Below are 26,824 nucleotides of genomic sequence, written 5' to 3' on the forward strand. Positions count from 1 at the left end.
GCTAGAAAGGGGCTGTCTGGGCTGCCTCCTTCCTTCTGCTTCCTCCTCTTTGGGTTTTTCCTCTTCTGCTTCTTCCTCTTCCTCCTCCTCCTCTTCCTCCTCCCTCTGTGAGCAGCTTCACCCCTTTGCTACCTCTGCTCCATCTCCATGTCATGCTGCAGCCCAAGGGGAGACTGCAACTGGAGCCCCCAGGACTGGAAGCAAGTGGTGTTCTCAGAGTCCTTCCTTTAAGAGCCAGAGCCTTGCAAACATCCAGCAGCACTCCCTGCACACTTTAACAGCTTTGTAAATGTATTGCACCAAGCCACTACTCCAATAAAATGTAAAGAAACCAGTACAAAAGCAAAAATCTAAACTTACCTGAAAGTTGTGTGTGTCCCTTTAAGGAGTGCTGGTAGAGGGTCTACGGTACTGCTCCACGCATGCTCTGCCGTGCATGCTTTGGAGAGGGTGTTAAAAGGAGCGGCAACATCCAAAAGTGCAGATCCTGCTTCAATTCAGCATTGCACGCCGATTGACGTCACGATCTGGCTCATCTAAATATCTGGAGCGAGCGCAGGCAATGGCAGCGTTGCCAAACTGCCCAAAATGGCGGTCACCGCGTTCTGCAATGGAAGTGGGCAGAAGCCAGGTGCCCGCCATTTTTCCTTCCAAACTGGCCTTAATGGCCGGCGCAAACAGGTCCAATTCCTCAACCAGTTTCTTCAAAAATTGGCTCAAGCAATTAGTACCTGGAGATTGTCAATAAGGCCGTCAAATCTGCAAGGTTGCTGACACTTGTCATATAAGATTAATACCAATTCCTTGTGTAACCTCTGACCTTCTAATGGATACATCTATCTGTATGACAACTATATGTTTGCTGTTTTGTGTACATGTAAGTAGATAAGACAGTTTATGATATGTCATGAGACCGTGCTGTGGAACATTTCACTCCATGGTACAAAACAACAGTGAGTCTGTGAAACGTTGAGCTAGTGGGACCTAATGTAAATCAGGAGTATCTTGGAAGAGGTATGTTGTAATTCTCTCCTGGTTGGCCTCCATTCTTCCACCCTCCGTAAACTTGAGCTCATCCAAAACTCTGCTGCCCGTATCCTAACTCACACCAAGTCCCGTTCACCCATCATCCCTGTGCTCTCTGGCCTACGTTGGCTCCCAGTACGGCAACGCCGCAATTTTAAAATTCTCATCCTTGGTTTCAAATCCCTCCATTGCCTTGTCCCTTCTTATCCTTCAGCCCTACAAGCCTTTGAGATCTCTGTACTCTTCCAATTCTAGCCTTTTGTGCATCCTAGGTTTTCATCGCTCCACCATTGGTGGCTGTGCCTTCAGTTCCCCAGGCCCTAAGCTCTGGAATTCCCTCCCTAAACCTCTCTGCCTCTTCACCTATCTCGCCTCTTTTAAGTCACTCCTTAAACCCTACCTCTTTGACCAAGCTTTTTGTCACATAAGAACATAAGAACATAAGAAATAGGAGCAGGAGTAGGCCAATCGGCCCCTCGAGCCTGCTCCACCATTCAATAAGATCATGGCTGATCTGATCCTAACCTCAAATCTTATATCACTCTGCATCTACCCGAACCCATGTGATCTCCCGGGAGAGGCGAAAAACCAGATAAAGACCCAATGGCCAATTTGTGAGAAAAAAATCTGGGAAATTCCTCTCCGACCCATCTAGGCGATCAAACTTCTTCCAGGAGATCACTCTGTCCATATATTTTCTACAGTACTTACCTTCTGTAAAGGCGATCTCCACCCCAGCCAGGAACAGGAATAAAACCATCTCCTGAAATCTAACACAGAATTAGAACACAGTAGGAGCAGAACAAGGCTACACGGCCCCTGGGCCCACTCCACTACCCACAGGGCCATGACCATTCCGAACCTAGGCCTCGAAATTCACTAGCCTTAGCGCCGCTTTTGAGGCGCTAGAGGGACTAGCGCCAGAGTTATGGCCAGTTGAAAAATTCCCTGGGGCCCTAAAGCGGCGTTGCACCGGTAGCGCTGTGCCGGCACCGATGACGTCATCGGTGTGCGCAGCGTCCCGGTTGCCATGCCGACGGGCCCCAGCGCCGAAATTCAGTTGCGGCCGCCTCGCCCGTGGCAGCCGCAACTAAGACTCTGGCAACAGAGTCCAACATGTGTTTGCGCCGGCGCATTAAAGGCCCCGTGGCGGCCGGCCGCTTTCCCGCCGGCCGCCTGCCCGCAGCTCCCTCCCCGGACTTCTCCCCCCCCCCCCCCGGAACAGATGCAAGTCCGGCACTTGTCCGAGGTGCCGGGCTCATTTTTAAACAGATTTGCGCGGGCCGCGGCCGGGTGCAGGCAGCTCCTCCTTAACGGAAGGAGGAGGCCTGCACTTCCCCAGCCTGCCGCACCGCATCGGGTGCCGCAGCGCCGGAATTGCGGCGCTAAACGGCAGTTAGCGCCCTTTTCCAGGCGCTAAGACCCTTCAGTAGCGCCGGCAGCCATTTGGGCGCGGCGCTACTGAATTTTTGGCGCGCGCAGGGGAACTTAGCGTCGGCACTAACTTCCGGCGCTAAAGCCCTGGCTAAGCCAAAACCCAATTTCTAGGCCCTAGACTCATGTCCAATTTCCTGCCCGCTCCCCGTAACCCTTAATTCCCTTTACTTCTAGGAAACTATCTATTTCTCTTTTAAATTTATTTAATGATGTAGCTTCCACAGCTTTCTGGGGCAGCAAATTCCACAAACCTACCACCCTCTGAGTGAAGAAGTTTCTCCTCATCTCAGTTTTGAAAGAGCAGCCCCTTATTTTAAGATTATGCCCCCTAGTTCTAGTTTCACCCATCATTGGGAACATCCTCACCGCATCCACCCGATCAAGCCCCTTCTCAATCCTATATGTTTCAATAAGATCGCCTCTCATTCTTCTGAACTCCAATGAGTAGAGTCCCAATCTACTCAACCTCTCCTCATATGACCACCCCCTCATCCCCGGGATTAACCGAGTGAACCTTCTTTGTACTGACTCGAGAGCAAGTATGTATTTTCTTAAGTATGGACACCAAAACTGTATGCAGTATTCCAGGTGCGGTCTCACCAATACCTTGTACAACTGCAGCAATACCTCCCTGTTTTTATATTCCACCCCCCTAGCAATAAACGCCAACATTCCATTGGCCTTCTTAATCACTTGCCGCACCTGCATACTAACTTTTTGAGTTTCGTGCACCAGGACCCCCAGATCCCTTTGTACTACAGTACTTTCCAGTTTCTTGCCATTAAGATAATAACTTGCTCGATGATTTTTCATGCCAAAGTGCATAACCTCACACTTTCCAGTATTGTATTCCATCTGCCAAATCTCTGCCCACTTACTTAGCCTGTCTATGTCCCTTTGCAGGTTTTTTATGTCCTCCTCACTCACTACTTTCCGTCCCATCTTTGTATCATCTGCAAACTTTGATATGTTACACTCGGTCCCCTCCTCCAAATCGTTAATATAGATTATAAAGAGTTGGGGACCCAGCACTGACCCCTGCGGAACACCACTAGTTACTGGTTGCCAATCTGAGAATGAACCATTTATCCCAACTCTCTGCTTTCTGTTAGAGAGCCAATCCTCCACCCACGCCAGAATATTACCCCCAATCCCGTGATTTTTTATCTTGAGCAATAATCTTTTGTGTGGCACCTTGTCAACTGCCTTTTGGAAGTCTAAATACACTAAGTCCACTGGTTCCCCTTTATCCACCCTGCATGTTACTTCCTCAAAAAACTCAAGCAAATTTGTCAAACATGACTTCCCCTTCATGAAACCATGCTGAGTTTGTCCTATTAAATTATGTTTATCCAAATGTCCCGTTACTGTCTCCTTAATAATAGACTCTAACATTTTACCAACCACAGATGTTAGGCTAACAGGTCTATAGTTTCCAGCCTTCTGTCTACTACCCTTTTTAAATAAGGGTGTTACATTAGCAGTTTTCCAATCTGCTGGGACCTTTGCTGAGTCCAGTGAGTTTTGGAAAATTATTACCAATGCATCCACAATCCCTACCGCTACTTCCCTCAAGACCCTAGGGTGCAAGCCATCAGGTCCAGGGGATTTATCCGCCTTGAGTCCCATTATTTTACCAAGTACCACTTCCTTAGTGATTTTAATCGTATTTAGTTCCTCCCCCCCTAGAGCCCCCTGTTTGTCCAGTGTTGGGATATTCTTAGTGTCCTCTACTGTAAAGACTGATACAAAATAATTGTTCAGTGTTTTTGCCATCTCCATGTTTCCCACCATTAATTTCCCGGTCTCATCCTCTAAGGGACCAACATTTACTTTAGCCACCCTTTTTCTTTTTATATAACTATAGAAACTTTTACTGTCTGTTTTTATATTTTTTGCTAATTTACTTTCATAATCTATCTTCCCTTTCTTAATCAATCTTTTAGTTATTTTTTGCTGTCTTTTAAAGACTTCCCAATCTTCCATCCTCCCACTAGATTTGGCTACCTTATATGCCCTTGTTTTTAGTCGGATACTATCCTTAATTACTTTACTTACGGATGGCTATCTTTTCTTTTACACCCTTTTTTCCTCAGTGGAATATATATTTTTTGGAAGTTGTAAAATAACTCCTTAAATGTACACCACTGATCATGTACCGTCTTACCCTTTAATCTATTTTCCCAGTCCACTCTAATGAATTCCACTCTCATACCTTCATAGTCTCCTTTATTCAAACTCAGCATGCTTGTTTGAGATCCAACCTTCTCACCCTCTAATTGAATAGGGAACTCAACCATGTTATGGTCACTCATTCCAAGGGGATCCTTTACTAGGACATTTTTAATTAATCCTGTCTCATTACACAGGACCAAATCTAAGGTTGTTTGCCCCCTGGTCGGTTCAGTCACATACTGCTCAAGAAACCCATCCCTAATACACTCAATGAACTCATCCTCAAGGCTGCTCTGCCCAATTTGATTTGTCCAGTTAATATGATAATTAAAATCCCCCATAATTATAGCTGTTCCCTTATTACAAGCCTCAACTATTTCCTGATTAATACTCCGCCCAACAGAGTTGCAACTGTTCGGAGGCCTATAGACTACACCCACTAGTGTTTTTTCCCCCTTATTATTCCTGTCCTAATATCTCCTTATGTTTGATAACACTCCTGTGAAGTGCCTTGGGATGTTTTACTACATTAAAGGAGCTATATAAATGCAAGTTATTGCAACGTCTTTACAGTATGTATAATTGTGAACGATTGTCATGGGAGTCAGATAGAGATCGAGGGTTGGCCACCCTGTAGCTTGAGCTCAGCAACTGTAACGCGAGATCTCCCACAGCCTTTGTCTCACCATGTGTGTAGTCCTTCGGCATAATTTCTCTACAATAAAAGCTTTAAGCGAAGACTTCACATCTGGAATCCTCATTGCTTAGCATGGAGGCAACAGTTTCAAGCCTGCCTCTATAGTAAAACCTGTCACACACAGATACTGCATTCCAGTTCAATATTAGGTTAACATTTTATTCCTGTCACTGTCAGTTGAAGGTGTTCTGACTTCCTTTGAAACATTAGGTTATTATTTGCCAGGCTGCCTACTGATCTCCTAGGAATTCTATTGCAATTCCAGTCAAAGGTTTGATGTGGCCATAAGATTAGCTTCACTGATTTAGTCATTTATAGCTTCCTTAACGTCCGATAATTATACAAATTACAGGCATCATAAAATACCCATTCGAATCATACTTTTATCTGTGATGAAGTTATCATCAAGGCAGAGCTCACTAATTGCCAGAGATAACCTTCTTAAAAAAAATATTATTCTTATTATAATAATCCACAAAGGGGCAATGATTTTAATATAATTGTTACTTTTATGAAATAACCTGAAAGGGTAATTATTCAAGCACGGGAATCATTTTGTTCCTTGTATAATTAGAAAATTCAGGTGCTTAGCACATAACTGAAAATGAGTCGATGACAATCTGTCAAGAAAAGCAGTCAAGGGTACCATATTTTCTCGTATGCTAATATATTTATCATTTACAGGGAAAACTAGGTTCTCGATGTTATGGTGCACAGATCACTGATAGTCCACGACCAATGCAGAGAAGCCTTAAGCAAATGGTATTGGGTTGTATTGTAAGATTTGCAAAATTTCTACATTTCCCAAAGGTTATTATTAACAAAAGGGACCATGCGTGAACATTTTAATTAAAAAGGGTACCCAAGATGGCATCCGCACCTCGTGGCAGAAAGCCTGTGAGATTTTAAAAACTTGGACTCTGCGGCACAGGCAGCTTGTGGAGAAATCAATACCAAAGCTGCAGTTTCTGTGAAGAGAGACTTTGCATTTTTGAAAACCAGACAGGACTTTGAATTATGTATTAGGCCAAATTGGAGACAGATCAAAACCCAGTTAGGCCTATAGTTAAGGCCATCAAGCAGTTTGCATAAATAATCGGGAACAGCTTAAGGAAGCCATCGAGGCTGGACAGGCCCATTAAGATGTATTAATAACAAAACAAGTCAATTATCAGGCAAGTAGATGCAATTACCAGCCATCTAAAAACAGTTAGTGTAGATTGCTACCATTATTTAAAATAACCCGTCAAGATTAAGACAAAGAACTAACCTGATTTGGCGCGCAGATAAGGGCCATCCAAAGGAGTATAACTGAAGGTCCCGGGTAGCATTCTCTCTCTCTGGCTCTTGCTCTCTTCTTCTTCTTGCTCCTCGCCCTCGTGGCTGCTGCTCTTCCCCCGTCCTGCACTTACCCCCTGGCCTCTGCCCGTGCCTTTCCCCATTCCATCAGGAACACCCGGCATTGCACCGAGCGGACACGGACAAACCAAGCAAGGCGAGGCGGGGCGCGACGAGGCGAGGAGGTGAGACGAATTAGGTGAAACGAATTGGGCAAGACAAATTGGGAAGATGATTGAAGACAAACTTCGAATAAACGGGACTTCAACCCAGCTAACCTGTGACTATCTTCATGCAAACTCCAACTGCCGACCGATGAAGAGGAACCATCATCCCTGCGAGGTAAAGTACCCAAGCAGAGATGTTAACTTTGGGGTACTCATACCTGGACAACATCCTTGCAGCACCTGAACACCACGTGATGATGGCAGGCTCCAGAGAGCACAAAGAGCGAACCCCAAGCCCCACCGCTGTTTGCATCCAGCAGATCTTTGATTGGTGAGCATAAATTCTGGCCCCTCATAGCTTAATCTAGTTAGGTATAGGGGGTGGGATAAGGATAAGGGGATTGTTAAGATAGTTGTTTTCCCTCGATGTGCCGTGTGTTCTCCATTCCCTGTATAAGTATAGTTATTTGTATTTGCCTGTAATTTTATACTAGTAACTTCTCATAAGACTGTGTTAATTTTCTGTTTAATAAAATCTTGGTTTTTGCTTACATCCAAACCACCTGTCTATTCAAGTCTTTTCTGTATCGCCGCCTGTACCTAAGTCTGGTGTCTAGAACCCAGGGGCGTGGGATTGATTCGAACCGCTCACAAACAGTCAGGGGCATAACTGACTGGGCGCATGTGCCAACCACCACACACCACCCCCTACTGTATTTATAGTACAAATCAAAAGATACCATTCTGTCATTATACAAATCCTTCGTTAGACCGTATCTGGAGTACTGCGTCGAGTTTTGCTCCCCTTACATGATGGGTGATATAGTGGAATAGGATCAAAGGAGAACTACGAGAAAGATTCCTAGCTTAAAGAACTGTTGTTACTCAGATAGGCTTTAAGATCTCGGTCTATTTACTTTACAGCAGTGTAGATTTAGAGGCAAATTTAGAGGTGTATAAAATAATGAAAGGGCCAGATTGTGTGCCTATTGATAAATTGTTTCAATTTGACAGATTGGGGAGGACCAGGAACTACATAAAAGTAGGAATAGGCTAAATCTAGGGTGGTTCTTCTATTCCCAGAGAGTCGTGAGCCTCTGGAATTTGATGTCGGCTGGTATGGTGGGTGCTGACCCTCTGCATGTCTTCAAGAGGGAGCTGGACCTGTTCCTGACTGGGGCAGAGACCGCATCATATAGAAGGTAAGCGGATTAATGGATAAGGTACACATGGCCCATGTGATCTCATGGTCAGGTTTCGATCACCTGAGGGGGTCGGAGAGGAATTTTTCCAGAGATTATTTTTCCCTTACTGGCCCTGATTTTTTGTTTGCCTCTCCCAGTACATTATATACCTAAGGGTGGGGGTGAGGGGGGGTGGTGTTGCGGGGGGATTAGGAAGTGTCCATGATGCTCTGAACAGCAGGAGTGTGGAGCAGCCCTTGATGGACCAGCTGGTCTTTTCTTGCCCGTCATTTTTGTATGTTCGTACATATCTAATAACTTCTTCCTGTTTTTCAGACAATTCTTAAATTTGTCATTAATGATGACAGGATCCAGTAACAGTTGGCTCCAATATATAATATCAAGTACAGCATCACTTCTGCTTGAACAAAGCTCCTATTTCCATGTGACTGGTTGAGCAGACTGTTACACTAGCAGCATAGTCTTGCTTCTCAGACTGGCAGTGGTGCAATGGTTGGTAGAGATGGTTTAACTAAATCTCTTTTATTGCAACGGACTCAAAAGTTGGATGGAGGAAGATGAGGTTCCCTGAATAGGAGTAAATAATCCTTATTTTCTTTTAAGCCCCTCCCTCTCCCTGGCAACTGTCTGAGGCCAAACCAGACCATTCGCAAACTTGACCCCGAGGTCAGCTTCTGACATCATATCCGCGCCATCACCAAGACCGCCTACTTTCACCTCTGTAACATCGCTCAACCCCACCCCTGCCTCAGCTCACCTGCTGCTGAAACCCTCATCCATGCCTTTGTTACCTCTAGACTTGAATACTCCAAAGCTCTCTTGGCCAGCCACCCATCTTCCACCCTCCATAAACTTGAGCATATCCTAAGCTCCGCTGCCCGTATCCTAACTCGCGCCAAGTCCCCTTCACCCATCACCCTTGTGCTCATTAACCCACAATGGCTCCTGGTCCAGCAATGCCTCAATTAAAAAATTCCCATCCTTGTTTTCAAATCCCTCCATGGCCTTGCCCCTCCTATCTCTGTAAACTTCTCCAGCCTTGCAACCCTCATTTTTTTTTACTTGTTCCTGGGATTTGGGCATCCCTGGCAAGGCCAGCATTTATTGCCCATCCCTAATTGCCCTTGAGAAGGTGGTGAGCCACCTTCTTGAACCGCTGCAGTCCGTGTGGTGAAGGTACTCTCACAGTGCTCTTAGGGAGGGAGTTCCAGGTATTTGACCCAGCGATGATGAAGGAATGGCAATATATTTCCAAGTCAAGATGGTGTGTAATTTGGAGGTGAACTTGGAGGTGGTGTTCTCATGCGCCTGCTGCCCTTGTTCTTGTAGGTGGTAGAGTTCGCGGGTTTGGGAGGTGCTGCCGAAGAAGCCTTGGCGAGTTGCTGCAGTGCATCTTGTAGATGGTACACACTGCAGCCACAGTGCGCTGGTGGTGGAGGGAGTGAATGTTTAAGGTGGTGGATGGGGTGCCAATCAAGCAGGCTGCTTTGTCCTGGATGGTGTCAATCTTCTTTAGTGTTGTTGGAGCTGCACTCATCCAGGCAAGTGGCGAGTATTCCATCACACTCCTGACTTGTGCCTTGTAGATGGTGGAGAGGCTTTGGGGAGTCAGAAGGTAAGACACTCACCACAGAATACCCAGCCTCTGACCTGCTCTTGTTGCCACAGTATTTATGTGACTTGTCCAGTTAAGCTTCTGGTCAGTGGTTACCCTCAGGATGTTGATGTTGGGTGATTCGGCGATGGTAATGCCTTTGAATGTCAAGGGGAGGTGGTTAGACTCTCGCTTGTTGTGGATAGTCATTTCCTGGCACTTGTGTGGCACGACTGTTATTTGCCACTTATCAGCCCAATGCTGAATGTTGTCCAGGTCTTGCTGCATGAGGGCATGGACTGTTTCATTATCTAAGGAGTTGCGAATAGAACTAAACACTGCAATCATCAGTGAACATCCCCACTTCTGACCTTATGATGGAGGGAAGGTCATTGATGAAGCAGCTGAAGATGGTTGGGCCTAGGACACTGTCCTGAGGAACTCCTGCAGTGATGTCATGGGGCTGAGGTGATTGACCTCCAACAACCACAACCATCTTCGCTTGTGCTAGATATGACTCCAGCCAGTGGAGAGGTTGCCCCCTGATTCCCATCGACTTCAGTTTTACTAGTGGCCTCATATATCTCTGCACTCCTTCAATTCTGCCCTCTTGCACATCCCTGATTTTCATCTCTCTACCATTGGCGGCCGTGCCTTCAGCTGCCTAGGCCCTAAACTTTGGAATTCCCTCCCGAAACCTCTCCACCTGTCTCTCTCATCCCTTAAGACGCTCCTTAAAACCTACCTTTTTAACCAAGCTTTTGGTCACCTGTCCTAATATTTCCTTATGTGGCTCGGTGTCAAATTATGTTTCAGAACGCTCCTGTGAAGCACCTTGGGACATTTTACTATGTTAAAGGCGCTATATAAATGCAAATTGTTGTTGTACTACTAAAGGCTGAATTTTTTTTTAAATTTCTTTCTACCACTTGTACCTCACTGTTGTTATTTGTACAGTTTCATCCTAGGCCAGTGTACACTCTAGGTATAGTAGTTCCACAGGAGCAGAGTGAAAACTGCATCTGTTTTTCTCTCTAACACAGAATTTCTCCACAGGAGCTAGAATTCTCTGGTCATTTCTCCCTGGTTCCTATCTGTCCTGGTGTACTGTATTAGAGTTTTGCAGGAGCAGGGTGAAGCAACAACCATCATACATATTTCACATACAAGAGAACTGATCACAGGAGACAGACATTTCAACATCTAGATTCAGGTGGAATCTCCAACTCAAGTCCTCAGGCTCCAGACAGAAGAAAAGGTCTATCGCCGGGGCACTCGTGGCAAAAATTTTCAAAATGTCTTGTATTTTTTATTTGTTAGTGTTATTTCACCCCTGTTTATTCTTATCTCAGTGAAGCAGGCACAAGCTAATGAAAACTGTTCAAATTATTTATTTTAGAGCAATTTTATTAGCTTGCCTTCTTTTAGTGGTCCCTGTTGCTAATTAACTCATTTTTGATTCATTTTTTGTTGAACTGCGTGTTGGGTAGTTTTCATTCTTATTTGCCATGTGCTGATTGGCAAGTTCTGTTCAGTTGTAATTTGTCGCGGTTTAATGAATATGACATTTGAGCCAATTAGGTGCCACTCTGCTGCAAAATTTGCATACAGAGAAGTGTAACACCCAAGTGTTATGCCTGTAGTGTGACGCCTCAAGCATGGCAGACAAAACATGCACACACATACTGTTTTTATGCACACTAGTGCATCTCCCATGTGATGCTCATGTTGAGGTTATGCGAGTTTTATGAGAGATCTTATGACATATAATGCACAATGCATTATTATAAGGGCCACTGAGTTACAATGATTGAATAAGTCAAGTTGCATTTTAATTACATGTTATCATGATGTTTTTCACCAATGTGTCTGAAATCAAAGACTTTGTCTAGTTTTTAATGAAAATTGTAAATCAGTGGCCTTGATTGCTATTATATATCTTCCTTTACCCACGCACTCAATTGTTATCATTTACACAGCAAGACAGAAGACAAGTTGTGAGAGGCAGCTGAGCCAAGAATTTCAGCTTTGGGCGCAATTGGCGATCTGGGCTCAAATTGCCCTCAAAATTGCGCCAGTTTTGCAAAGTGAATTCTTTGCTCAAGTTTCCACTTAAACTCATTTCCATATCACCAAACATAAAACCTGCCATAAACCAGCATAATCGGGCAGCGTTTTAGAATTTAATTTTTTTTTTAAATTCTGCAGTAAAAAATTCCTCGCTACATTTAAGAGTGGTGACCTGATGCAGTTTTATTAATACGGCTGAAAATGGGTTTATCACAAAAAATATGCATTTTCAATCAGAGTGTCCAGTCCACCACCTGTGAGTAATGTAAGCGGTTTTTGATCCTAGCCCAATTGCTAGCCCAATAGGTCTAAGAGCATTAAAAAAGCAAGCCTGAAGACTTTGTGTCGTAATGCGTGGAGCATTTGTAATAAGGTGGATGAATTGGCTGCGCAAATAGAGGTAAACGAATATGATTTGGTTGGGATTACGGAAACGTGGCTCAAGGACAGCCAAGACTGGGAACTCAACATCCAGGGGTATTCGATATTCAGGAAAGATAGGCAAAAAGGAAAGGGAGGAGGGGTAGCATTACTGGTTAAAGAAGGGATTAACACAATTGTAATGAAGGATATTAGCTCTGATGAGGTGGAATCTGTAGTGTATGTGCTTTACATAGTTACATAGAGATAGGAACAGGAGTAGGCCATTCGGCCCTTCGAGCCTGCTCCGCCATTCAATGAGATCATGGCTGATCTTCATCTGAGATCTTAGCTGATCTTACCAGTTCAGTACCCCGTCCCCGCCTTTTCTCCGTAACCCTTAATCCCCTTAGCCTTCAGAAATATATCCAATTCTCTCTTGAAAATATTTATTGAATTAGCCTTCACAGCCCTCTGTGGCAGGGAATTCCACAGGCTCACCACTCTTTGAGTGAAGAAATTCTTCCTCATCTCTGTTTTAAATGATTTGCCTGCTATTTTTAGACTGTGGCCCCTGGTTCTGTGCTCCCCTGCCATTGGAAACATTCTCTCTGAATTCAGCCTGTCCAGGCCTGCCATAATTTTATATGTTTCGATGAGATCCCCTCTCAATCTTCTAAACTCCAGTGAGTACAAGCCCAAACTATTCAATCTCTCCTCGTAGGTCATTCCCGCCATTCCAGGTATCAGCCTGGTGAATCGCCGCTGCACTCTTTCCATGGCAAGAACATCCTTCCGCAGATGGGGCGACCAAAACTGTACACAATACTCCAGATGCGGTCTCACCAGCACCTTGTACAGCTGTAGTAAGGTATCCCTATTCCTATACTCGAACCCCCTTGATATGAAGGCCAACATACCATTTGCCTTCTTAATCGCCTGTTGCACCTGCATGCTCTCCTTCAGTGACTGGTGCACAAGAACACCCAGGTCCCTCTGCACTTCCCCATCTCCCAATCTATTGCCATTTAGATAATAATCTACCCTCCTGTTTTTACCCCCAAAGTGGATAACCTCGCATTTATCCACATTATAGTGCATCTGCCACGTATCCGCCCATTCCCCCAACCTGTCCAAATCGCACTGTAGCCTCCTGACATCCTCATCAGAGCCCACCCCTCCTCCTAGTTTAGTGTCGTCAGCGAATTTGGAAATATTGCATCCAATTCCCTGATCCAGATCATTTATATATATTGTGAACAGCTGGGGTCCCAGGACAGATCCTTGCGGCACCCCGCTGGTCACTGCCTGCCACTCCGAAAACGAGCCGTTTATTCCAACTCTCTGTTTTCTATCCGCCAGCCAGTTCTCTATCCACGTTAATACTTTGCCCCCAATCCCATGAGCCTTAATTTTGCATGATAATCTTTTGTGTGGAACCTTATCGAAGGCTTTCTGGAAGTCAAGGTACACCACATCCACTGGCTCTCCCCCATCTATTTTACCAGTTACTTCCTCAAAAAATTCCAGCAGATTAGTCAAACACGATTTACCCTTTGTAAATCCATGTTGACTCTGTCCGATCCTTTCCCCATTTGTCAAGTGCTCCGCTATTTTATCCTTAATAATGGACTCTAGCATTTTGCCCACAACCGATGTAAGGCTTACTGGTCTATAATTCCCTGCTTTCTCTCTACCCCCCTTTTTAAATATTGGGGTAACATTAGCTACCCTCCAATCCACGGGTACTGTTCCCGAGTCAATGGAGTTCCGGAAGATGATCCTTAGAGCATCTGCTATCTCCAGGGCCACCTCCTTAAGTACCCTAGGATGTAGTTTATCAGGCCCCGGGGATTTGTCGGCCTTCAGTCCCCTCAACTTACCCAACACCATATCCCTAGAGATACTAATTTCTGTCAGCTCCTCCCTCTCATTAGTCCCTATGTTTGCCGATATTCCTGGGAGGTTATTTGTGTCCTCCTTTGTGAATACAGAACCAAAGTATGAGTTTAATTGGTCTGCCATTTCCTTATTCTCCATTATATATTCTCCCGAATCGGACTGCAAGGGACCGACTTGGGATTTTACCAGTCTTTTCCTCCTGATATACCGATAAAAGCTTTTGCAGTCTGTCTTTATGTTTGCTGCAAGTTTACTTTCGTATTCTATTTTCCCCTTCCTGATTAATCCCTTTGTCCTCTTTTGCTGTATCCTGTACTGCCCCCAATCTTCCGGTCTGGTGCTTTTTTTTGCCAGTTGATATGCCCTTTTTTTTGATTTTATGCTGTCCCTAATTTCCCTCGTTATCCACGGTTGAGCCACCTTTTTAGGTTTATTTTTATGCCAAACCGGTATAAACATGTTCTGGAATTCTTCCATTCTATCTTTGAATGCTTGCCATTGTCTATCCACTGTCAATCCCCCCAGAAACACCACCCAATCAATCTTACCCAATTCCCGTCTCATACCCTCGTAATTCCCTTTATTTAAGTTCTGGACCTTAGTCTCTGATTCAATTTCCTCACTCTCCATTTCGACTGAGAGCTCGATCATATTATGATTGCTCTGACCCAAGGGGCCTCGTACAAGAAGATTGCTGATAAGTCCCTTCTCATTGCACAATACCCAGTCTAAAATGGCCTGATCTCGAGTCGGCTCCTCGACATATTGGTCCAGATAACCGTCCCGAAAACATTCCAGGAATTCCTCCTCCTCAGAATTTTTACTAATTTGGGTAGTCCAATCAATATGTAAATTAAAGTCACCCATGATGACAGCTGTGCTCTTATCGCACGCTTCTCTAATTTCCCTTTTTATGCCTTCCCTCACCTCCATATTACTATTTGGAGGCCTATATATCACACCCACTAACGTTTTCCTCCCCTTGCTATTTCTCATTTCTACCCATACAGATTCCGTTTCATCCGAGTTAATATCCTTCCTTTCCATTGCATTAATCCCCTCCTTTACCAGCAATGCTACCCCACCTCCCCTACCTTTTTGCCGATCCTTCCTAAATATTGTATATCCCTGGATGTTAAGTTCCCAGCCTTGCCCACCCTGCAGCCACGTTTCTGTAATCCCAATCAAATCATACTTGTTTACCTCTATTTCCACAACTAATTCATCCACCTTGTTCCTAATGCTTCTAGCATTAAGATACAAAGCCTTCAGGCTTGCTTTTTTCACACTCTCATTATGAATTAGTTTGGCCCTTTGTGTTTCTCTCCTTTGCTTATTGCTTCTCACTAGTCAGAACTACTTTTTATAGCTCCTGTAGACTGTAGTACCGGCAGTGACCACACCGGTATATAAGCTGTGCGCATGCCTCTGTACCCCAGTCTAGAAATTACCCTCCTCCAGTAAAGACCTGTTATTTGTTTATGTACAGCATCCGTGCAATTATTTATCCACTGAACCATGGATCTAACAGTGGCGATGAGTGTTGATGCGAATCTACCTGCAACATAAAAAAAAATTAAAAAATAGTCGAGTCCAGGAACACGGGCGTCGACCGCGAGCAACCGCCCAGCAGTCAGGCAGAGATCCAACTTCACTGGGGAGGCTGTGGAGAGTCGGGCTTGGTTCCCCAGCCACAACGAGCAGTAAGAGACCGACGACAGGTCCAGAGCAGACCCTTCCCAAGCAGTGGCGGCTGGAGCCGACCGACGGCAGAGAGAGAGAGCCGGGCAGCGTCGACGGGGTAAGAAAGAGGGTGAGGAGAGCAAGACGCGGCCAGGGTTTGATCACCGAGCGGCGTCGAGGAAAAATACTGCAAACCGGAGAGAGAGAGGGTAAGAAACAGTCGGGTTCTAGACTGAGCGGCGTCGACAAATAAGAACAAAAGATCATAAGAAATAGGAGCAGGAGTAGGCCAATCGGCCCCTCGAGCCTGCTCCACCATTCAATAAGATCATGGCTGATCTGATCCTAACCTCAAATCTTCTATCACTGTGCATCCACCCGAACCCATGTGATCTCCCGGGAGAGGTGAAAAACCAGATAAAGACCCAATGGCCAATTTGGGAGAAAAAAATCTGGGAAATTCCTCTCCGACCCATCTAGGCGATCGAAATTCTTCCAGGAGATCACTCTGTCCCTATATTTTCTACATTACTTACCTTCTGTAAAGGCGATCTCCACCCCAGCCAGGAACAGGAATAAAACCATCTCCTGAAATCTAACACAGAATTAGAACACAGTAGGAGCAGAACCAGGCTACACGGCCCCTGGGCCCACTCCACTACACACAGGGCCATGACCATTCCGAACCTAGACTCATGTCCAATTTCCTGCTCGCTCCCCGTAACCCTTAATTCCCTTTACTTCTAGGAAACTATCTATTTCTGTTTTAAATTTATTTAATGATGTAGCTTCCACAGCTTTCTGGGGCAGCAAATTCCACAAACCTACCACCCTCTGAGTGAAGAAGTTTCTCCTCATCTCAGTTTTGAAAGAGCAGCCCCTTATTTTAAGATTATGCCCCCTAGTTCTAGTTTCACCCATCATTGGGAACATCCTCACCGCATCCACCCGATCAAGCCCCTTCTCAATCCTATATGTTTCAATAAGATCGCCTCTCATTCTTCTGAACTCCAATGAGTAGAGTCCCAATCTACTCAACCTCTCCTCATATGACCACCCCCTCATCCCCGGGATTAACCGAGTGAACCTTCTTTGTACTGACTCGAGAGCAAGTATGTCTTTTCTTAAGTATGGACACCAAAACTGTATGCAGTATTCCAGGTGCGGTCTCACCAATACCTTGTACAACTGCAGCAATACCTCCCTGTTTTTATATTCCATCCCCCTAGCAATAAACGCCAACATTCCATTGGCCTGCTTGATCACTTGCTGCACCTGCATACTAAGTTGTTGAGATTCGTGCACCAGGACCCCCAGATCCCTTTGTACTACAGTACTTTCAAGTTTCTTGCCATTAAGATAATAACTTGCTCTATGATTTTTCCTGCCAAAGTGCATAACCTCACACTTTCCAGTATTGTATTCCATCTGCCAAATCTCTGCCCACTTACTTAGCCTGTCTATGTCCCTTTGCAGGTTTTTTATGTCCTCCTCACTCACTACTTTCCGTCCCATCTTTGTATCATCTGCAAACTTTGATATGTTACACTCGGTCCCCTCCTCCCAATCGTTAATATAGATTATAAAGAGTTGGGGACCCAGCACTGACCCCTGCGGAACACCACTAGTTACTGGTTGCCAATCTGAGAATGAACCATTTATCCCAACTCTCTGCTTTCTGTTAGAGAGCCAATCCTCCACCCACGCCAGAATATCAAGAGAAGAACGCGCAGAGCACAGCCAGGGATTACGTGCTGATCAGGGTCCGTGGGGCGAAGCAAGGGGAGACGCCATTGAGCCGCAGAGAAGCAGGGAGAGCGCGGGAGGCGCCATTGAGCCACGGAGAAGCAGGGAGAGCGCGGGAGGCACCATTGAGCCGCGGAGATGAAGGAAGAGCGCGGGAGATGCCATTTTGCGAAGCCGCAGCGGAGAAGACGGGCGAGCACGGGAAGGAAGGAAAGTGCGGGAGACGCCATTTTGTGCCAGCAGAGCAGAAGGGGAAGCGCGGGAGGCGCCATTGGTGATAGTTAACGCACAACCAAGGATGCCGAAGAGTGGCAGTATCTCTACGTTCGACAATGAAGTCGAAGATTGGGCACTATATGTGGAACGTATTGAGGTGTACTGCAGGGCGAATGAAGTGCCAGATGCTAATAAAGCACTGGTTCTGATAAATTCCATGGGTGCAAAAACTTATGGGTTACTGCGAAATCTAATAACCCCAGAGAAGCCGGTAAACAAGAATTTTGAAAGCATAGTAGAAATCCTACAGGACCACTTAAACCCCACACCGCTGCTGATAGCAGAACGATTTAAGTTCCATAAAAGGAACCAACACAAAGATGAAAGCAATGCTGAGTACCTAACGGAACTGTGCAAGCTATCGAAATACTGCCAGTTTGGAGCGGGACCAACAGGCACATTAAGGGACAAGTTTGTGTGTGGGCTACAAAGTGAAGGAACCCAGAAACGGCTTCTATCTGAAAAGGACCTTACGCTGGACAAAGCTTTCAATATGGCAGTATCACACGAAGCAGCCACAAGGGGCGCTGCAGAGATACAATGGAGACCGCAAGAATATGGCACCAACGAAATGACCTATGGAACAGGGAAGTGCTATCGCTGTGGCAGAACAACACATGACCGGAAAGATTGTTGGTTCAAGGACCAAGTGTGCAGACAGTGTGGGAAAGCAGGACACATAGCAAGAGTTTGCAGGTCTGGGAAGAAAACCAACAGTAAGAAATCTCCACAGGAGAAGTAGAAAAAGGTACAGCAGGTGATGGACAGTGGTTCAGACAAACAGAAAAGTGACACAGACTCCGGAAGCAAGGAGCTGGGTTGTCTGAAACTACATAATGTAACCGAAATGGAGGATCACCAGACTATCTGGGTTACACTCAAGATAGATGGAGTCCAAGTGGAAATGGAATTGGACACAGGGTCAGCACTAACAGTCATAAATCAAAAAGACTACAAGCGGCTATTTTCACACATGCCCTTGAAAGCTACAGAAATTGCCTTGAAGACGTATACGGGGCAAAAAGTCTACCCCAAAGGAAAAATAAGGGTGAAAGTGACATATAAAGGTCAGGAAATACCTAAAATGGATATATATGTATTGCCAAATGGAGGTCCACCACTGCTAGGACGTGAATGGATCCGGAAGATACATTTAGATTGGCATTCCATACAGGCACTGAAGGTGGAGGCCAAAAAGGATGACGATTTCACACCTGGACGACTGTCAAAAATGCTAACTGATGCAAAAGAAGTGTTCCAGGAGGGACTAGGAACACTAAAAGGAATAACAGCAACAATTAAAATAGAGGATAATGCAAGCCCAAAGTTTCTGAAGGCCAGACCAGTGCCTTATGCGATCAGACCAGTGGTTGAAGCAGAGCTGGAAGGGTTGGAACGTTCAGGAGTACTGTCCAAAGTGGACTGGAGCGAGTGGGCTACACCCATCATTCCTGTAATGGAGAGGTCGTTGAGTAATACGCCTGGGGAACCAAAGAAGGTCCGCATCTGTGGGGATTTTAAGGTGACAGTGAACCCAGTCCTTCACACGGTGCAATATCCACTTCCACGAATTGAGGATATTTTTGCCTCGCTATCTGGTGGTAAACGCTTCACCAAAATTGATCTAGCCCAGGCGTACTTGCAAATGGAGGTGGAAGAAGCTTCGAAACATTACCTTATGATCAACAACCATAAAGGGCTCTATCAATACAACCGGCTGGTGTTTGGAGTAGCCTTGGCTCCGGCTATCTGGCAAAGGGCGATGGATCAGGTCCTGCAAGGGATTCCAGGGACCCAGTGTTATTTGGACGACATCTTGGTCACGGGCGAAAATGACGGTGATCACCTCGCTAACTTAGAGAAGGTGGTCGCCAGATTAAAGGAATATGGGCTACGAGCTAATCGCCACAAGTGCGAGTTTTTCCGGAAACAGATCTCGTATTGCGGCCACGTCATCGATGAAGAGGGGTTACATAAGTCCCCTGACAAGATTGAGGCAGTAGTCAAGGCTCCAGCACCGGAAAATGTGTCACAACTGAGGTCGTTCCTCGGGCTGGTAAACTATTACCACAAGTTCTTACCAAATTTGTCTATGGTATTACACCCGCTGAACACCCTACTGCAAACAGGGGTACCATGGAAGTGGGATGACGAACGTAGATGAGCTTTCCAGAAGTGTAAAGGATTGATCATATCAAAAGAGGTGTTGGCCCATTTCAACCCAGCACTACCAATTCGTTTGGCATCTGATGCATCACCCTATGGCATTGGAGTGGTGCTGTCGCACAAATTCCCAGACGGGTTGGAGAGGCCAGTAGCCTTTACGTCTCGGTCACTAACCTCAGCCGAGCGCAACTACGCCCAAATTGACAGGGAGGCCCTCAGCCTAGGATGGAGAGTAAAAAAATTCAACCATTTTCTGCATGGGCAGAAGTTCACCTTGCTGACTGACCACCAACCACTTGTCTCCATCTTTAATCCTAAGAAGGGCGTGCCAGTAATGACTGCACAGCGGTTACAAAGATGGTCCCTGTTCCTAGGGGTGAATCAATATGAAATAGAATATAAAGGCACGAAACAGCATGGGAACGCTGATGGGCTATCGCGCCTGCCACTGCCTGCGGTGGAGGAAGCACCAGCAGTGGACCCTATCGAGATATTTTATTTGTCGATAATTGAGCGATTGGCATTAACAAACACGGATATAGAGAAGGAGACCCGCAATGATCCGACGTTGTCACGGGTATATGAATTGACTGTGAGGGGATGGCCAACACATGGCAACTCACTGTTGCCAGCGTTCTCATCCAGAAGAGAACAGCTGTCAGTATGCCAGGGGACAGTGATGTGTGGATCCAGAGTGGTGATTCCACCCAAGTTAAGGGAGAGAGTGCTAAAGGAGCTACATGAAGGTCATCTGGGGGGAGTGAAAATGAAAAGCCTTGCTAGGGCTTATGTGTGGTGGCCGGGAATCGATCAACAAATCGAAGACCTAACTAAGAGCTGCTTAGAATGCCAGAAGGTCCAAAATGCACCACCACATGCCCCTCTACACCCATGGGAGTGGCCCTCCTCTCCATGGCAACGGGTGCACATTGATTTCGCTGGTCCATTCATGGGCTCAATGTTTTTAATATCAGTGGATGCTCATTCAAATTGGCCTGAGGTGATAAAGGTGTCTTCAACCACTACAGAGAAAATGATTGCAGTCCGACGGACCATATTTGCCAGAAACGGTTTGCCAGAGCAGATCTGCTCTGATAATGGACCCCAGTTTGTGTCCGACGAGTTCCAAAAATTCATGAAAAGGAATGGGGTAAGGCATTACACATCTGCCCCGTATCATCCAGCCACCAATGGATTGGCTGAGAGGTTCGTACAAACCTTTAAGAAGGCGATAAAGGCCATGTGCGACGAGGAAATTCCACTACAGCATAAGATGGACAATTTCTTATTAGCCTACCGAAACGCGACACATGCAGTTACCAACCAGACCCCTGGCATGATGTTCTTTAACCGAAGGTTGAGATCTCGTCTGGACTTGCTCAGACCAAATGTGCGAAGAAATGTTGAGGACAAACAATTCCAGCACATCAACGAGAAGCCGACAAGGAGCTTCAATGTAGGGCAACCAGTCTTGGCCCATGACTGTCGAACAGAGAAGTGGCAACCCGGAACGATATGTACAAGGCAGGGGCCATTAATGTACACAGTGGATGTCGGGGAGAATATTGTGAGACGCCACGTCGATCAGATCTTAGCGTCACAGGAAGGTGTCAACCCCATGTCTCGAGTACCTGGGGATGAACCCGACATACTGGTAGCATCTACTTAAGACCCAGTAGCAGTGGAACCCAATGAACTACCTGATGAAAAGGGGTCAGAATCGCCTCTGCACCAAGAACAAGAACCTTCGGAAAGGCGCTATCCCGAAAGTGTCAGGAAGCCGCCCCAAAGACTGAATCTATAAATGGACTTTTGTTATTGAATGTACATGTAAAAATGTAATTGTTATTTGAATATTAAGGGGGTATTATTAATCTAAAAAGGGAGGAATTGTAGTGTATGTGCTTTAAGTCAGAACTACTTTTTACAGCTCCTGTATACTGTAGTACCGGCAGTGACCACACCGGTATATAAGCTGTGCGCATGCCTCTGTACCCCAGTCTAGAAATTACCCTCCTCCAGTAAAGACCTGTTATTTGTTTATGTACAGCATCCGTGTAATTATTTATCCACTGAACCACGGATCTAACAGAATCTGTATGGGTAGAATTGAGAAATACTAAGGGGAATAAAACATTAGTGGGAGTGGTATATAGACCTCCAAACAGTAAGGCGGAGGTTGGGGATAGCATTTAAAGGGAAATTAAAGAAGCATGCAATAAGGGCACAGCAGTCATCATGGGTGACTTTAATCTACATATAGATTGGGCTAACCAAATTAGTAACAATACTGTGGAGGAGGAATTCCTGGAGTGTTTACGGGATGGTTTCCTGGACCAATATGTCAAGGAACCAACCAGAGATCAGACCATTTTAGGCTGGGTATTATGTAACGAGAATGGATTAATTAGCAATCTTGTTGTACGAGGCCCCTTGGGTCGGAGCGATCATAATATGATCAAATTCTTCATTAAGATGGAGAATGAAGTAGTTGACTCAGAAACTAGGGTCCTCAATTTAAATAAAGGAAACTACGATGGTCTGAGGAGCGAGTTGGGTAGGATTGATTGGGGAATGGCACTCAAAGGGTTGACGGTGGCTAGGCAATGGCAAACATTCAAAGACCGAATGGATGAACTACAGAAGTTGTTCATTCCAGTTTGGCATAAAAATAAAACAAAAAAGGTGACTCAACCGTGGCTAACAAGGGAAATTAGGGATAGCATACGATCCAAGGAGAGGACATACAAATTGGCCAGAAAAAGCAATAATCCTGAGGATTGGGAGCAGTTTAGGATTCAACAAAGGAGGACAAAGGGATTAATTAAGAAAGGGAAAATAGAATATGAGAGTAAGCTTGCAGGGAACATAAAAACTGACTGTAAAAGCTTTTATAGATATGTAAAGAGAAAAAGATTGGTGAAGTCAAGCGTAGGTCCCTTGCAGTCAGAATCGGGGGAATTTATAATGGGGAGCAAAGAAATGGCAGACCAACTAAATACATAATTTGTTTCTGTCTTCACAAAGGAGGACACAAATAACCTCCCAGAAATACCGCGGAACATAGGGTCTGATGACAGGGTGGAACTGAAAGAAATCAGTATTTGTAGGGAAATGGTGTTAGGAAAATTGATGGGACTGAAGGCCGATAAATCCCCAGGGCCTGATAATCTACATCCCAGGGTACTTAAGGAAGTGGCCCTGGAAATAGTAGATGCATTGCTGGTCATCTTCCAGAACTCGATAGACACTGGAACAGTACCCATGGATTGGAGGGTAGCTAATGTTACCCCACTATTCAAAAAAGGTGGCAGAGAAAAAGCGGGGAATTATAGGCCTAGAAATTCGGTTGTGGGTTCACCAGGGCTTTAGCGCCGGAAATTTAGCGCCGGCGCTAAATCCCCCTGCGCGCGCCAAAAATTCAGTCGCGCCGCGCCCAAACGGCTGCCGGCGCTACTAGAGGGAGTCAGCGCCTCGAAATGGGCACTGAGTGCCGCATTGCGGCGCAATTCCGGCGCTGCGGCACCCGATGCGGTGCGGCAGGCTGGGGAAGTGCAGGCCTCCTCCTTCAGTTAAGGAGGAGCTGCCTGCACCCGCCCGCTGGCCGTTCAAATGTTCAGAAAAATGAGCCCGGCACCTCGGACAAGTGCCGGGCTTGCAGGCCAGACGCATCTGTTCCGCGGGGGGGTGTGGAGGAGTCCGGGGAGGGAGGTGCGGGCAGGCGGCCGGCGGGAAAGCGGCCGGCCGCCGCGCGACCTTAATGCGCCGGCGCTAACTCCTGCAAGACTCGGTTGCCAAAGTCTTAGTTGCGGCTGCCACGGGCGAGGCGGCCGCAACTCAATTTCGGCGCTGGGACCCGTCACCACGGCAACCGGGACGCTGCGCACACCGATGACGTCATCGGTGCCGGCGCAGCGCAACCGGTGTAACGCCGACGGAAGGGCCCCACTGAATTTGCCAACTGGCCATAACTCCGGCGCTAGGCCCTCCAGCGCCCCAAATGGGGCGCTAAGCCTACTGAATTTCTAGGCCATAGACCGGTAAGCCTGACATCGGTAGTGGGGAAAATGCTAGAGTCCATTATAAAAGATGTCATAGCAGAGCACTGGGAAAGCAGTGACAGGATTGGACAAAGTCAACATGGATTTACAAAAGGTAAATCATGCTTGACTATCTACTGGAATTTTTTGAGGATGTAACTGGTAAAATAGATAAGGGAGAACCAGTGGATGTGGTGTATTTCGACTTTCAGAAGGCTTTCGATAAGGTCCCGCATAAGAGGTTAGTGTGCAAAATTAAGGCACATGGAATTGGGGGCAAGGTATTGACTTGGATAGAGAACTAGTTGGCGGACAGAAAGCAAACAGTTGGAATAAACGGGTCCTTTTCCGAGTGGCAGGCAGTGACTAGTGGGGTACCGCAAGGATCGGTCCTAGGACCCCAGCTGTTCACAATATATATTAATGATCTGGACGAGGGAATTGGATGTAATATCTCCAAATTTGCAGACGACACAAAGCTGGTTGGGAGGGTATGCTGTGAGGAGGATGTCGTGAAACTCCAGTACGATTTGGACAGGTTGGGTGATTGGGCAGAAACATGGCAAATGCACCATAATGTGGATAAATGTGATGTTATCCACTTTGGTGGCAAAAACAGGAAGGCAGATTATTATTTGAATGGCAATAGATTGGGAGAAGGGGAAGTGCAAAGAGACCTGGGTGTTCTTGTGCACCAGTCGCTGAAGGTAAGCATGCAGGTGCAGCAGGCGGTTAAGAAGGCAAATGGTACGTTGGCCTTCGTAGCAAGAGGGTTCGAGTACAAGAACAAGGATGTCTTGCTGCAGTTGTACAGGGCCTTGGTGAGACCGCACCTTGAGTATTGTGTGCAGTTTTGGTCACCTTACCTGAGGAAGGACGTTCTTGCCATGGAGGGAGTGCAGCGAAGATTCACCAGGCTGATACCTGGGATGGCAGGAATGACGTACGAAGAGAGATTGTGTCAATTGGGCTTATACTCACTGGAGTTTAGAAGATTGAGAGGGGATCTCATCGAAACCTATAAAATTCTGTCAGGTCTGGACAGACTAGATGCAGAAAGGATGTACCTGATGGCCGGGGAGTCCAGAACCAGGGGTCATAGTCTAAGGATAAGGGGTAAGCCATTTAGGACTGAAATGAGGAGGAATTTCTTCACCCAGAGAGTGGTGAACCTGTGGAATTCTCTGCCACAGAGGGCTGTGGAGGCCAGTTCATTAAATATATTCAAGAAAGAGTTGGATATATTTCTTGAGGCTAAAGGAATCAAGGGATATGGGGAGAAGGCAGGGACAGGGTACTGAATTTGGATGATCAGCCATGATCTCATTGAATGGCAGAGCAGGCTCGAAGGGCCGAATGGCCTACTCCTGCTCCTATCTTCTATGTTTCTATGTTTCTAGACGGACAGTTCGAATTGCCCCCACCTTACAAAAGTTCTATACGCAGGAATTATTATTCAGAGTGTAAATAATATAAGTCACAGACAGGAATGCCTCGGTGAAAAATCAAACTTATAATTATTTGGTCTAACATACACTAGCTAAAACATGCACTACTAAACAAAATCACTGTCCCTGTGGAGAATAAAATCCTGGTTACAAACAACAGACATACAGTACAAAACTGGGGACTATAACAAGCAGTAATTCCCTTATTGCTATGGTGGACTCTAATGCCACCCCTACCAACGAATTACCCAGTCGCATAAGCCCCTTTGCCTGGCTGAACCAAACGAAGCTCCCACCCTCTGAATAGCCCAAAAACTTCACTTCTGAGAATACTCCGAGCCTTTACAGCTCACCCAGCTCGCCTGGGATATCGGGTTACCGGCTTGGGATACTCAAGACTGTGCTTCCCCCCACACATGGTCGGTTTCGATCGCTCCGCTCGGCAGCTTCTCTGGTACTTATTGTTAGGTCGATCTTGTTGGAGTGGGAGCGAGAGAGAGAAAGAATGGTGGGAAATGATCTATCTTTATAGGAGTGTGGCTACCCCTATCTTTCCCGCCATTCTTTAAAATCCTTTTGTTTCTAAGCACTCTGGTGCTTAATCAGTGATGGGTCATCATCGGACCCATGAGTATTCCGTGATTGGACTAATGGCCCTAAGCCTGGGACATATCTTTGGTCTTTGTGTTGGGAAAAACTGGCTCCTCTTCAGCTGGCAGAGGCTAGTGGGTTAATTGTTCTGCTTCTCTTCTGAGATGGAGGTGAGAAGTGCTTTTGCAGATTAGAGTTGCTTTTGCAGATTAGAGTAGCTTTCTAATAAGTTCAAGTTCAATGGCCCCCTCCCTTTTTCCAGGACTGTCGGGTGAACCCATACATTCTGGATGACTGACAGTTTTTTTGTCACAGCCAACTTCCATACGTTCTCTGGAGTTTTAACAAACCAGTCCCCCATGCATCTGCACGGGGCGAACCCACCACAGAGAAAACACCCTCAGCCCATAAAGTCCACAAGAATATTCTCGACTGAGTCCATTCTTCAAACAGAGACTTTGCGATCTCTTCAGTAACCCAATTTTAAATAACTGAAAATGACTTTAAAAAAACTGTACAGAACCATTTACTAGTTATATTGATGTACAGGAGTCAGTTTTTATTTGTAAATATATAAAAATATTTAAAAGCTATTAAAAATGTGCCTATTAGTGCCTTTTCACCTAATAAAACAGCTTAATGTTAAGAGCCTGTTCGAAGGCCCGCAAATGGGCGCAATTAGCAGAAAATCACCATGGTGATTAATTCAATCTGGGGGCATGGCCAGTTTTGTGGGCGGGGCCTGCTTCCAGCATGATTTTTTTAAACCAGCGCAAAAAATCACGGAAACTCGATTTGTGCTGGACATAATTTGCACTTGGACTTCCTTGACTTTTTGCGCTGAGTTGGCCGATCTTGGGCAAATTGCGCACTCCAGGCCTTGGTGTTTGTGAGGTTTAGGAG

This window comes from Somniosus microcephalus, chromosome 1, assembly GCF_052327205.1.
Source record: "Somniosus microcephalus isolate GS21.2 chromosome 1, FLI_Smic_1.0, whole genome shotgun sequence".
NCBI lineage: Eukaryota > Metazoa > Chordata > Chondrichthyes > Squaliformes > Somniosidae > Somniosus > Somniosus microcephalus.